Source organism: Rhinatrema bivittatum, chromosome 7 (genome assembly GCF_901001135.1).
Source record: "Rhinatrema bivittatum chromosome 7, aRhiBiv1.1, whole genome shotgun sequence".
Classification (NCBI taxonomy): Eukaryota; Metazoa; Chordata; class Amphibia; order Gymnophiona; family Rhinatrematidae; genus Rhinatrema; species Rhinatrema bivittatum.
The window spans coordinates 48,252,613-48,262,802 of record NC_042621.1 but is presented as its reverse complement, the minus strand read 5'-3'; positions in this window follow the sequence as shown (position 1 = coordinate 48,262,802).

The following is a 10,190-nucleotide window of genomic DNA, read 5'->3' as shown; positions in this document are numbered from 1 at the left end:
AAATTAGTTGAAAAACTTGTTTCTAACACGTTTGAAGTAGGTTTTCATCATTTCAGAGTGAGAAAATCACTTTTCTGAGGTTTCACTTAAAACTTGCATTTTCACCTCAGAGAAGTCCAAAATAGTTGAAAACTTGTTTCTAACATGCTTGAAGTAGGTTTTCATCATTTCAGAGTGAGAAAATCACTTTTCTGAGGTTTTACTTAAAAGTTGCATTTTCACCTTAGAGATGTCAAAAATAGTTGAAAACTTGTTTCTAACACGTTTGAAGTAGGTTTTCATCATTTCAGAGTGAGAAAATCACTTTTCTGAGGTTTCACTTAAAACTTGCATTTTCACCTCAGAGAAGTCCAAAATAGTTGAAAACGTGATTTCTAACATGCTTGAAGTAGGTTTTCATCATTTCAGAGTGAGAAAATCACTTTTCTGAGGTTTCACTTAAAACTTGCATTTTCACCTCAGAGAAGTCCAAAATAGTTGAAAACTTGTTTCTAACATGCTTCAAGTAGGTTTTCATCATTTCAGAGTGAGAAAATCACTTTTCTGAGGTTTCACTTAAAACTTGCATTTTCACCTCAGAGAAGTCCAAAATAGTTGAAAACTTGTTTCTAACATGCTTGAAGTAGGTTTTCATCATTTCAGAGTGAGAAAATCACTTTTCTGAGGTTTCTCTTAAAAGTTGCATTTTCACCTTAGAGATGTCTAAAATAGTTGAAAACTTGTTTCTAACACGTTTCAAGTAGGTTTTCATCATTTCAGAGTGAGAAAATCACTTTTCTTCAGTTTCACTTAAAACTTGCATTTTCACCTCAGAGTTGTCCAAAATAGTTGAAAACTTGTTTCTAACATGCTTCAAGTAGGTTTTCATCATTTCAGAGTGAGAAAATCACATTTCTTAAGTTTTACTTAAAAGTTGCATTTTCACCTTAGAGATGTCAAAAGTAGTTGTAAAACTTGTTTCTAACACGTTTGAAGTAGGTTTTCATCATTTCAGAGTGAGAAAATCACTTTTCTGAGGTTTCACTTAAAACTTGCATTTTCACCTCAGAGATGTCCAAAATACTTGAAAACTTGTTTCTAACATGCTTCAAGTAGGTTTTCATCATTTCAGAGTGAGGAAATCACTTTTCTTAAGTTTTACTTAAAAGTTGCATTTTCACCTTAGAGATGTCAAAAATAGTTGAAAACTTGTTTCTAACACGTTTGAAGTAGGTTTTCATCATTTCAGAGTGAGAAAATCACTTTTCTGAGGTTTCACTTAAAACTTGCATTTGCACCACAGAGATGTCAAAAATAGTTGAAAACTTGTTTCTAACATGCTTGAAGTAGGTTTTCATCATTTCAGAGTGAGAAAATCACTTTTCTTCAGTTTCACTTAAAACTTGCCTTTTCACCTCAGAGATGTCCAAAATAGTTGAAAACTTGTTTCTAACATGCTTGAAGTAGGTTTTCATCATTTCAGAGTGAGAAAGTCACTTTTCTGAGGTTTCACTTAAAACTTGCATTTTCACCTCAGAGAAGTCCAGAATAGTTGAAAACTTGTTTCTAACATGCTTGAAGTAGGTTTTCATCATTTCAGAGTGAGAAAATCACTTTTCTTAAGTTTTACTTAAAAGTTGCATTTTCACCTTAGAGATGTCAAAAATAGTTGAAAACTTGTTTCTAACACGCTTGAAGTAGGTTTTCATCATTTCAGAGTGAGAAAATCACTTTTCTGAGGTTTCACTTAAAAGTTGCATTTTCACCTTAGAGATGTCAAAAATAGTTGAAAACTTGTTTCTAACACGTTTGAAGTAGGTTTTCATCATTTCAGAGTGAGAAAATCACTTTTTTGAGGTTTCACTTAAAACTTGCATTTTCACCACAGAGATGTCAAAAATAGTTGAAAACTTGTTTCTAACATGCTTCAAGTAGGTTTTCATCATTTCAGAGTGAGAAAATCACTTTTCTGAGGTTTCACTTAAAACTTGCATTTTCACCTCAGAGAAGTCCAAAATAGTTGAAAACTTGTTTCTAACATGCTTCAAGTAGGTTTTCATCATTTCAGAGTGAGAAAATCACTTTTCTTAAGTTTTACTTAAAAGTTGCATTTTCACCTTAGAGATGTCAAAAATAGTTGAAAACTTGTTTCTAACACGTTTGAAGTAGGTTTTCATCATTTCAGAGTGAGAAAATCACTTTTCTTAAGTTTTACTTAAAAGTTGCATTTTCACCACAGAGATGTCCAAAATAGTTGAAAACTTGTTTCTAACATGCTTCAAGTAGGTTTTCATCATTTCAGAGTGAGAAAATCAATTTTCTTCAGTTTCACTTAAAACTTGCATTTTCACCTCAGAGATGTCCAAAATAGTTGAAAAGTTGCATCTAACATGCTTGAAGTACGATTTCATCATTTCAGAGTGAGAAAATCACTTTTCTGAGGTTTCACTTAAAACTTGCATTTTCACCTCAGAGAAGTCCAAAATAGTTGAAAACTTGTTTCTAACATGCTTGAAGTAGGTTTTCATCATTTCAGTGTGAGAAAATCACTTTTGGACATCTCTGAGGTGAAAATGCAACTTTTAAGTAAAACTTAAGAAAAGTGATTTTCTCACTCTGAAAAGATGAAAACCTACTTCAAGCATGTTAGAAACAAGTTTTCAACTATTTTGGACTTCTCTGAGGTGAAAATGCTTGAAGTAGGTTTTCATCATTTCAGAGTGAGAAAATCACTTTTCTTCAGTTTCACTTAAAACTTGCATTTTCACCTCAGAGATGTCAAAAATAGTTGAAAACTTGTTTCTAACATGCTTGAAGTAGGTTTTCATCATTTCAGAGTGAGAAAATCACTTTTCTGAGGTTTCACTTAAAACTTGCATTTTCACCTCAGAGAAGTCCAAAATAGTTGAAAACTTGTTTGTAACATGCTTGAAGTAGGTTTTCATCATTTCAGAGTGAGAAAATCACTTTTCTGAGGTTTCTCTTAAAAGTTGCATTTTCACCTTAGAGATGTCAAAAATAGTTGAAAACTTGTTTCTAACACGTTTGAAGTAGGTTTTCATCATTTCAGAGTGAGAAAATCACTTTTCTGAGGTTTCACTTAAAACTTGCATTTTCACCTCAGAGAAGTCCAAAATAGTTGAAAACTTGTTTCTAACATGCTTCAAGTAGGTTTTCATCATTTCAGAGTGAGAAAATCACTTTTCTGAGGTTTCACTTAAAACTTGCATTTTCACCTCAGAGAAGTCCAAAATAGTTGAAAACTTGTTTCTAACATGCTTCAAGTAGGTTTTCATCATTTCAGAGTGAGAAAATCACTTTTCTGAGGTTTCACTTAAAACTTGCATTTTCACCTCAGACTTGTCCAAAATAGTTGAAAACTTGTTTCTAACATGCTTCAAGTAGGTTTTCATCATTTCAGAGTGAGAAAATCACTTTTCTTAAGTTTTACTTAAAGGTTGCATTTTCACCTTAGAGATGTCAAAAGTAGTTGAAAACTTGTTTCTAACACGTTTGAAGTAGGTTTTCATCATTTCAGAGTGAGAAAATCACTTTTCTGAGGTTTCACTTAAAACTTGCATTTTCACCTCAGAGAAGTCCAAAATAGTTGAAAACTTGTTTCTAACATGCTTGAAGTAGGTTTTCATCATTTCAGAGTGAGAAAATCACTTTTCTTAGTTTTCACCTAATACTTGCAAGTAGTATAATGGGTACACGATCAATCAAACTGATTGACAGGTGAGATAGGGATGACAGCAGCCAATCAGCGTTCACTTCCGGTCTAAGCCCCGCCCACTCCCCGCCCACTCCCCATAGAAGTGAATGGGGGCGTAGCCACACCCCTCCCACCCTCGACCACGCCCCAGGCCACACACCCTTCCGCCCCAGGCCACACCCCTTCCACCCCTGGCCCCGCTCCAGACCCCACCCCAGACCCCATCGATGCTCCTCCCCTCCCAATAGAAGTGAATGGGGAGCCCCTCCCACACCCCACCCCCAAACCGCCCTCCCATGATATCACGGATGGCCCCGCCCACACCCCAACCCCAAGCCACACCCCCCTGTGACGTAGCGGGTATGACATCACCAGAAGTCCACCCCACACCGCCCCCAAAAACACACCCCCTAAAACGTCATCAGAAAGGGTCCTGTCGCTTTTTTAATGATGTCAGAATTAATGAAGTGGCCGAGGCCTTTGAAAATATATTTAAATATATTTAAAGGTTGTCGTTTACAGAGGTAAAGAGTTTTTAAACAGATCTGTGAAGAGTTTGTTAAAATACAGGGGCATTCATCATTTTGTGACCAACAACGATGTTAAGGCAGCAGTTGTGGAGAGATTTAACAGGACTTTAAAATCCAAAATGTGGCGATACTTTACAGCGTGCAACACTTTTCGCTATGAAGATGTGCTTCCGGCTTTTATGAACAGTTACAATCACAGTTTTCACAGAACAATACAGGCCCGCCCCATCGATGTAACAACCTCAAACTCACTGCGGTTCTGGAAAGTAATCTACGGCAATAACAACAAACATGAAACTGCTAAGCCTTTTTTAAAAAAGGGGGATCATGTTAGACTGTCAAAAACTAAAGGGAAATTTGAAAAAGGTTATGAACAAACATGGACAGATGAGATATTTATAATAACTGATGTCTTAAGCAGGGGACAGAAAACAGTGTACAAGATACAAGATTATGGTGAGGAAACCATTCAAGGTTCTTTTTATCCTGAAGAATTACAGAAAGTCAGCCCTCAACAGGACAGAATATACCGCGTTGATAAGGTTCTAAAGGTAAAAGGGAGAGGTAAGAACAAGCAGTGCTTTGTGAAATGGCGAGGATGGCCTGAAAAATTTAACAGCTGGATAAAAGCATCAGAGATTTAAAACATTTGATTTGAAAAGGCCTTGTCTCATAAAAAGAAAAAATGAATGAAGGGGGATTTTACATAACGCTGCCTAGTACCGCCTCTGTGAGAATATTTCCACAAAACAACAGCTCTAATTTCACCTCACAATTAGCTAGACCTTTGGACCTACAGGGCCTTTGGGAAGTGGGTCTGGTGGAAATACAGTACCCGAACACATGGGATAATATTAAAGAAGACCATAAATATGTAATTACCACTGGTGAAGGAAGCACGGAGCATCACTTTGTTGTACGAAGAGGGTATTATGCAACCGTTCAAAACCTGACGGATCAAATGAACCACGACATGAACAGTGTCCTCAAAGCCATGGCACCACGAATCATCTATGACCCCAATATCCAAAGAATCAAATTAAAATCAGAGGACAAAGCAGTAATTTCTGCAGGGGGTGACTTAGCGACCATTTTGGGGCTAGAAGCTAAAACGAATACGAACCGCTCGCTATTTCCAACGGATATCACAGGAGGGTTTAATACCCTATACCTGTATACGGATATCGTAGAGCACCAGCTGGTGGGAGACCATTTTGTGCAGCTACTTCGTTGTGTTCCCACTAAAGGGGGTAAGGACGAGTTTATCACCTTCACTTATGATAAACCGCATTATGTTCCTGTGAACAAGCAGCACATAGACACCATAACATTTGAAATAAAGACGGACCAGAACCAACACGTCTCATTTCGCTATGGGAAAGTGATCCTTAAGCTACACCTGCGACCCCGGAAAACTATTTTTTAAAATGGTTGTGGTTAAATACTATGGGGACCCTGGCGCATACAGAAATTACTATGCAGCACAGGCCGGTGAAGGCCTTTCGGGGTATTACGGTGCTCCGGTCATGTACGGGGCTGGGATAGGCGGAATTTTTCGTAGTCTCTTTAGAAAAGCAATACCTCTTTTGAGAAGGGGTTTTGAGATTGTTAAACCTCATGTGAAAAGTGCAGCAAAAAACATCGCCAAAGATGTTATGGGCCGTGTCACAACGGCGGTTCTGCATAAAATGAACAATAACACAGAGCAGGAGGGGTCAGGATTAGTGGTTATTAGAAGAGCTGTTAAAAGAAAGAGAACCAATCAACAGGGGCCTCCTGAACCTTTTAAAACAAAGAAGACCAAACGTGTCAAGTCTCAAAAGACTAACCGCAAGGGTAAGAAGTGAAACCTCTCCGCCAAGAAGCAAGATATATTCTAAAAACTATGGCTTTTGTAGATCAGGGGTCTGAAGAATGTTTGAAATCAGAACTGGATCTGTTTCAACTGGCCCTCACACAAACCAGCATAGAAAAAAGTGTTTATATGGAGATTCCGCCATTATCTGCCTTGTCAGAAACAGCCCCTTTAGATTTTTATATAGCCGGACATGGCGAGGATTACCTGGATTTGAACAACACGTTGCTGTACCTGACCTGCAAAATCGTGAACGAAGATGGGTCCGATCTTGAAGTAGGGGCCAGAGTAGCTCTCGTGAACTATCCAATAGCCTCTATTTTTAGCCAGCTGGATGTCACTCTCGGAGATAGACTCATTAGTCAGAGCAACAACTGTTACCCTTACAGAGCCCTCATAGAACTGTTTCTCAATTACAGCGAGGGTCCTCTCAAAACACAGTTTACAAGCGGTCTATTTTATAAAGACACAGCCGGAAACCATGAAGTGAGAGACGTGGGATCCCGTAATAAAGGTTTTACCGAAAGAGCTGTTTTTACAGCCGCTAGCCATAAAGTAGAGCTTCTGGGACATTTACATAGCGATCTGTTTTTTCAAGAAAAGCTGCTCATAAATGGCGTGGATGTGAAAATTAAACTAACGCGGAACAAAGATACATTCTGCTTAATGAGCGGAGATGCCAACGAGAGGTACAAACTCCTTATTTTATCTGCAGCCCTCTTTGTAAGGAGAGTGAAAGTGTCCCCGGGAGTGCGCTTGGGGCATGCAGAAGCGCTGCTGAGAGCTAATGTCAAGTACGCCGTGGACCGTGTAAGTCTGAAAGTCTTTAGCATACCGGCTGGCGCCTGTGTGACTAACCAGGAAAACCTCTTTTTGGGACAATTACCCAAAATTATCGTATTGGGCTTTGTGGATAATGACGCTTTCAGCGGTAATTACTCTAAAAACCCCTTCAATTTTAAACATTATGATATTAACTTTGCTGCGCTGTATGTGGATGGGGAGCAAGTCCCAGGGAAACCTCTCCAACCGGATTTTGATAACGGCTGTTGTATCAGAGAGTACATGCAGCTGGTTCAAGCAACGGGTAAACATTTGAAAGACAGTGCTCTCTTGATTGATCGTCAAGAGTTTTACCAAGGTTATACCTTACTGGCCTTTGACCTATCACCCGACCAAGAGTGCACGGACCACTACTCTTTGATTAAAACCGGTAATCTGCGGGCTGAAATCCGTTTTGCCATCGCTTTGCCACACACGTTGAATATGATTGTGTATGGTGTCTTTGACAACGTGATAGAAATTAACCACAGAAGGAACGTTCTTTTTGATTATCTATGATGATGAACACCGTACAGATCTACCATATTTTAAAGAGGGATCCGTATGTTACAAAATCTTTTGTAGACGTCCTACCCAGTGACTGGCTGTCTGATGTGCAAATAGAAAGGAAACCTGCAAGCTTGGTGGTAAATACCCACCCCCACGACCTTCCTGGAGAACACTGGCTAGCAATATACGTGACTGAAAACGGTACAGGAGAATTTTTTGATTCCTACGGGCAACAGCCTGATAGTTTGTTCTTCCCTAACAGTATTATGAACTTTTTCAATAAACATTGTGAGGATGTTTTATACAGCAGCAAACAACTGCAACACCCTGTATCTACAACCTGCGGTAACCATTGTGTGTTTTTCCTACATCAATGCTGTAAAGGGCTGTCTTTTGAAAATATTTTAAAACTGTATTCCGAAGAACCATTGCAAAATGACAAAATGGTTTTACAATTTGTAAAAAAACAACAAACAGAGAACATGTTGTATGTCTAAATCTTTTCGCTGTCTGTTTCATACCCCCCAGATGTGTGTACCGTACCAAGAATATTGTACTAATCCTAAATAAAAACAATCTCTCTTGAGAGTTTTAAAAAAATAAACCAAACGTCTATAGTCTATATTTTAAAAAAGCCTTTTTTTTTATTTGAAAAGATATAATTACACCTTCAACCATCTGTTTGTGTCAAGTACTTTACGTCTTTTACGGGGGAGGGGGTCTTTGCACTTTACAGTCTTTGTGTACATTTCGGCAGTTGTCGCTGAAGGATTTTCCTTGAGCTGTACCAGCAGATCCCTGTTGGCTGGATTACCCATGACGGTGGAGGGCATGTTTAATTCTGCCAGGGTTTGCATGAACTCTCCCCAACCTTTGGGTATCCTCCGATGTGAAAGAGCACGAATCAGGTCTAATAGGTTAGAGCCACTTACAGGTCTTCCCTTCTATACAAAAGTCCCATTACTCTCCCAGGATGCAATGTCCTTATTCTTTGACAGTTTATTGAGCAGTATTTCTGCATTTTTTCTACGGTGCATGCTGATGCTGTTTAACACTTCCTGCAGGATGGTGTCTGGGGGGCTTTTGTGCTCTAGAAATGCAGAGGTTGCTGTATCATCCTGTGGGGGTAGATACAGATTTATTCTTTCTTTTTCCATTTCTCCGTGTCTGTTAAGCACCAGATAGCGCTGTAGCACTTCTGAATAGCGTTTGGCTTTCTCATATTCAGACATACCAGAACTTTGAAGTATACCTTTCATTTCTTCATCGAGTCTTTGAACAGCTGTGGTTCTAATATTTTCCTCATGAACTGAAGGGCTTCTCAAACGGTCAAGTTGTTGACTAGACACTAAATACATTTTTTCTGTGTACTGCATTAGTATTTTAGCTCAAAAGCCCCGTGATGAGTGGTAGCGCGAATCCTAGCAGAGGCCCGATAAACCCCCCTGACTGTTTGACCAGCTTCTTTTTTTTCTTAAGTGTTATTCTTTTATCACCCAAAATCCTTATGGCTTGACGTTTCCTTTTCAAGATGTTTATCTGCTGTTGTGATAAAGGAACATTACCTCTCAGAGTGTTTAATGCGATCTCCGCTATGGCCCCCACTAAATCGTTAGAAGCGGCCTTTAGGATAGCTTTTCTCCGTTGCGGAGAGGCTTGAACTAAAAGTTTTAAAAGGGCTAGGTTCCGCTTTAAGCGAGCAGACATGATCTCTGGGACACACACAAAACAAATATGTGGGGGAGAATATATATTCACTTCTTTTTATGGAGGGGTTGTGTTTTTTCACAATATACCGTGGTCCATTCTGGTGGAAAGATGTTTGTCCTCAATCTGTAACGCTCAGGGGTCGTAGCATTTAAATCCACGATGAGATATCCATATGGCTTTCTGGTGGCATCCTCAAAGGCTTCTAAAAAGAAGCGTGACTTACCAGGGTACATCTGTCTGGCTAAAATAGCGATTTGCAACTTGTCTCTAGGATTCTTAAAGAGCACCATATATTTGGTATTTAAGGCTATAGTTCTGCTTGTTTTGCCTTGACAGAAGACATTTTGTACAATATATATAATACTCAGATTTCTGTGATGCACGTATTGTGTGAAGGCTTTCTTGATTTCATCACTTTTACAAGCAGAAGCCATCAAATCGTCTATAATAACCATATTTATTTTATTGGTTGGAAACAGTTGATCATCATTAAAAGTATCAGGCAAAGAATCCATAAAGGTAATAAAAGGATATTTACACAACATTTCTTTATACAAAGGTTGCCAGCAACTATAACACCATACAATATTATCAGGCATGTCAGTCAACACACGTCCAGCGTGATCTAGCAGGTTTTTAACAAAGAAGTTTTTGCCGCTATTTGACGGTCCGGCTAAAATACACGAAAATGGGTGCCTCCAGCGCACATCCACAAATTCAGTATCCATAAGGCAGCGTGTTAAAACCCTCTTTTATCACCCTTTTATCGTATACGACCCTTTGTGTTTTCTTAAGTAGGCCGGTCTCTATCGCCCAGGTCTTTTTGTTTGTAATGATCCCAGATTGTTGTACCTGTATCTTTTTAGGACTCTTGTCCACAGCGTCAGTTTTATAGTCAAAGACGAGGTCTTTCAAATTAGTGAAATTGATCTTTTTACAATTTTCTACATTTAACGTAAACCCCTTCACTTTCATACAGGTCTTTCCGCTGGATAGTTTGTAGCCATATGTTTTGGGCTCAGCCGATACAAACTCTGTGATATGCTCGTCTGCGGGTATCTCGCTCGTC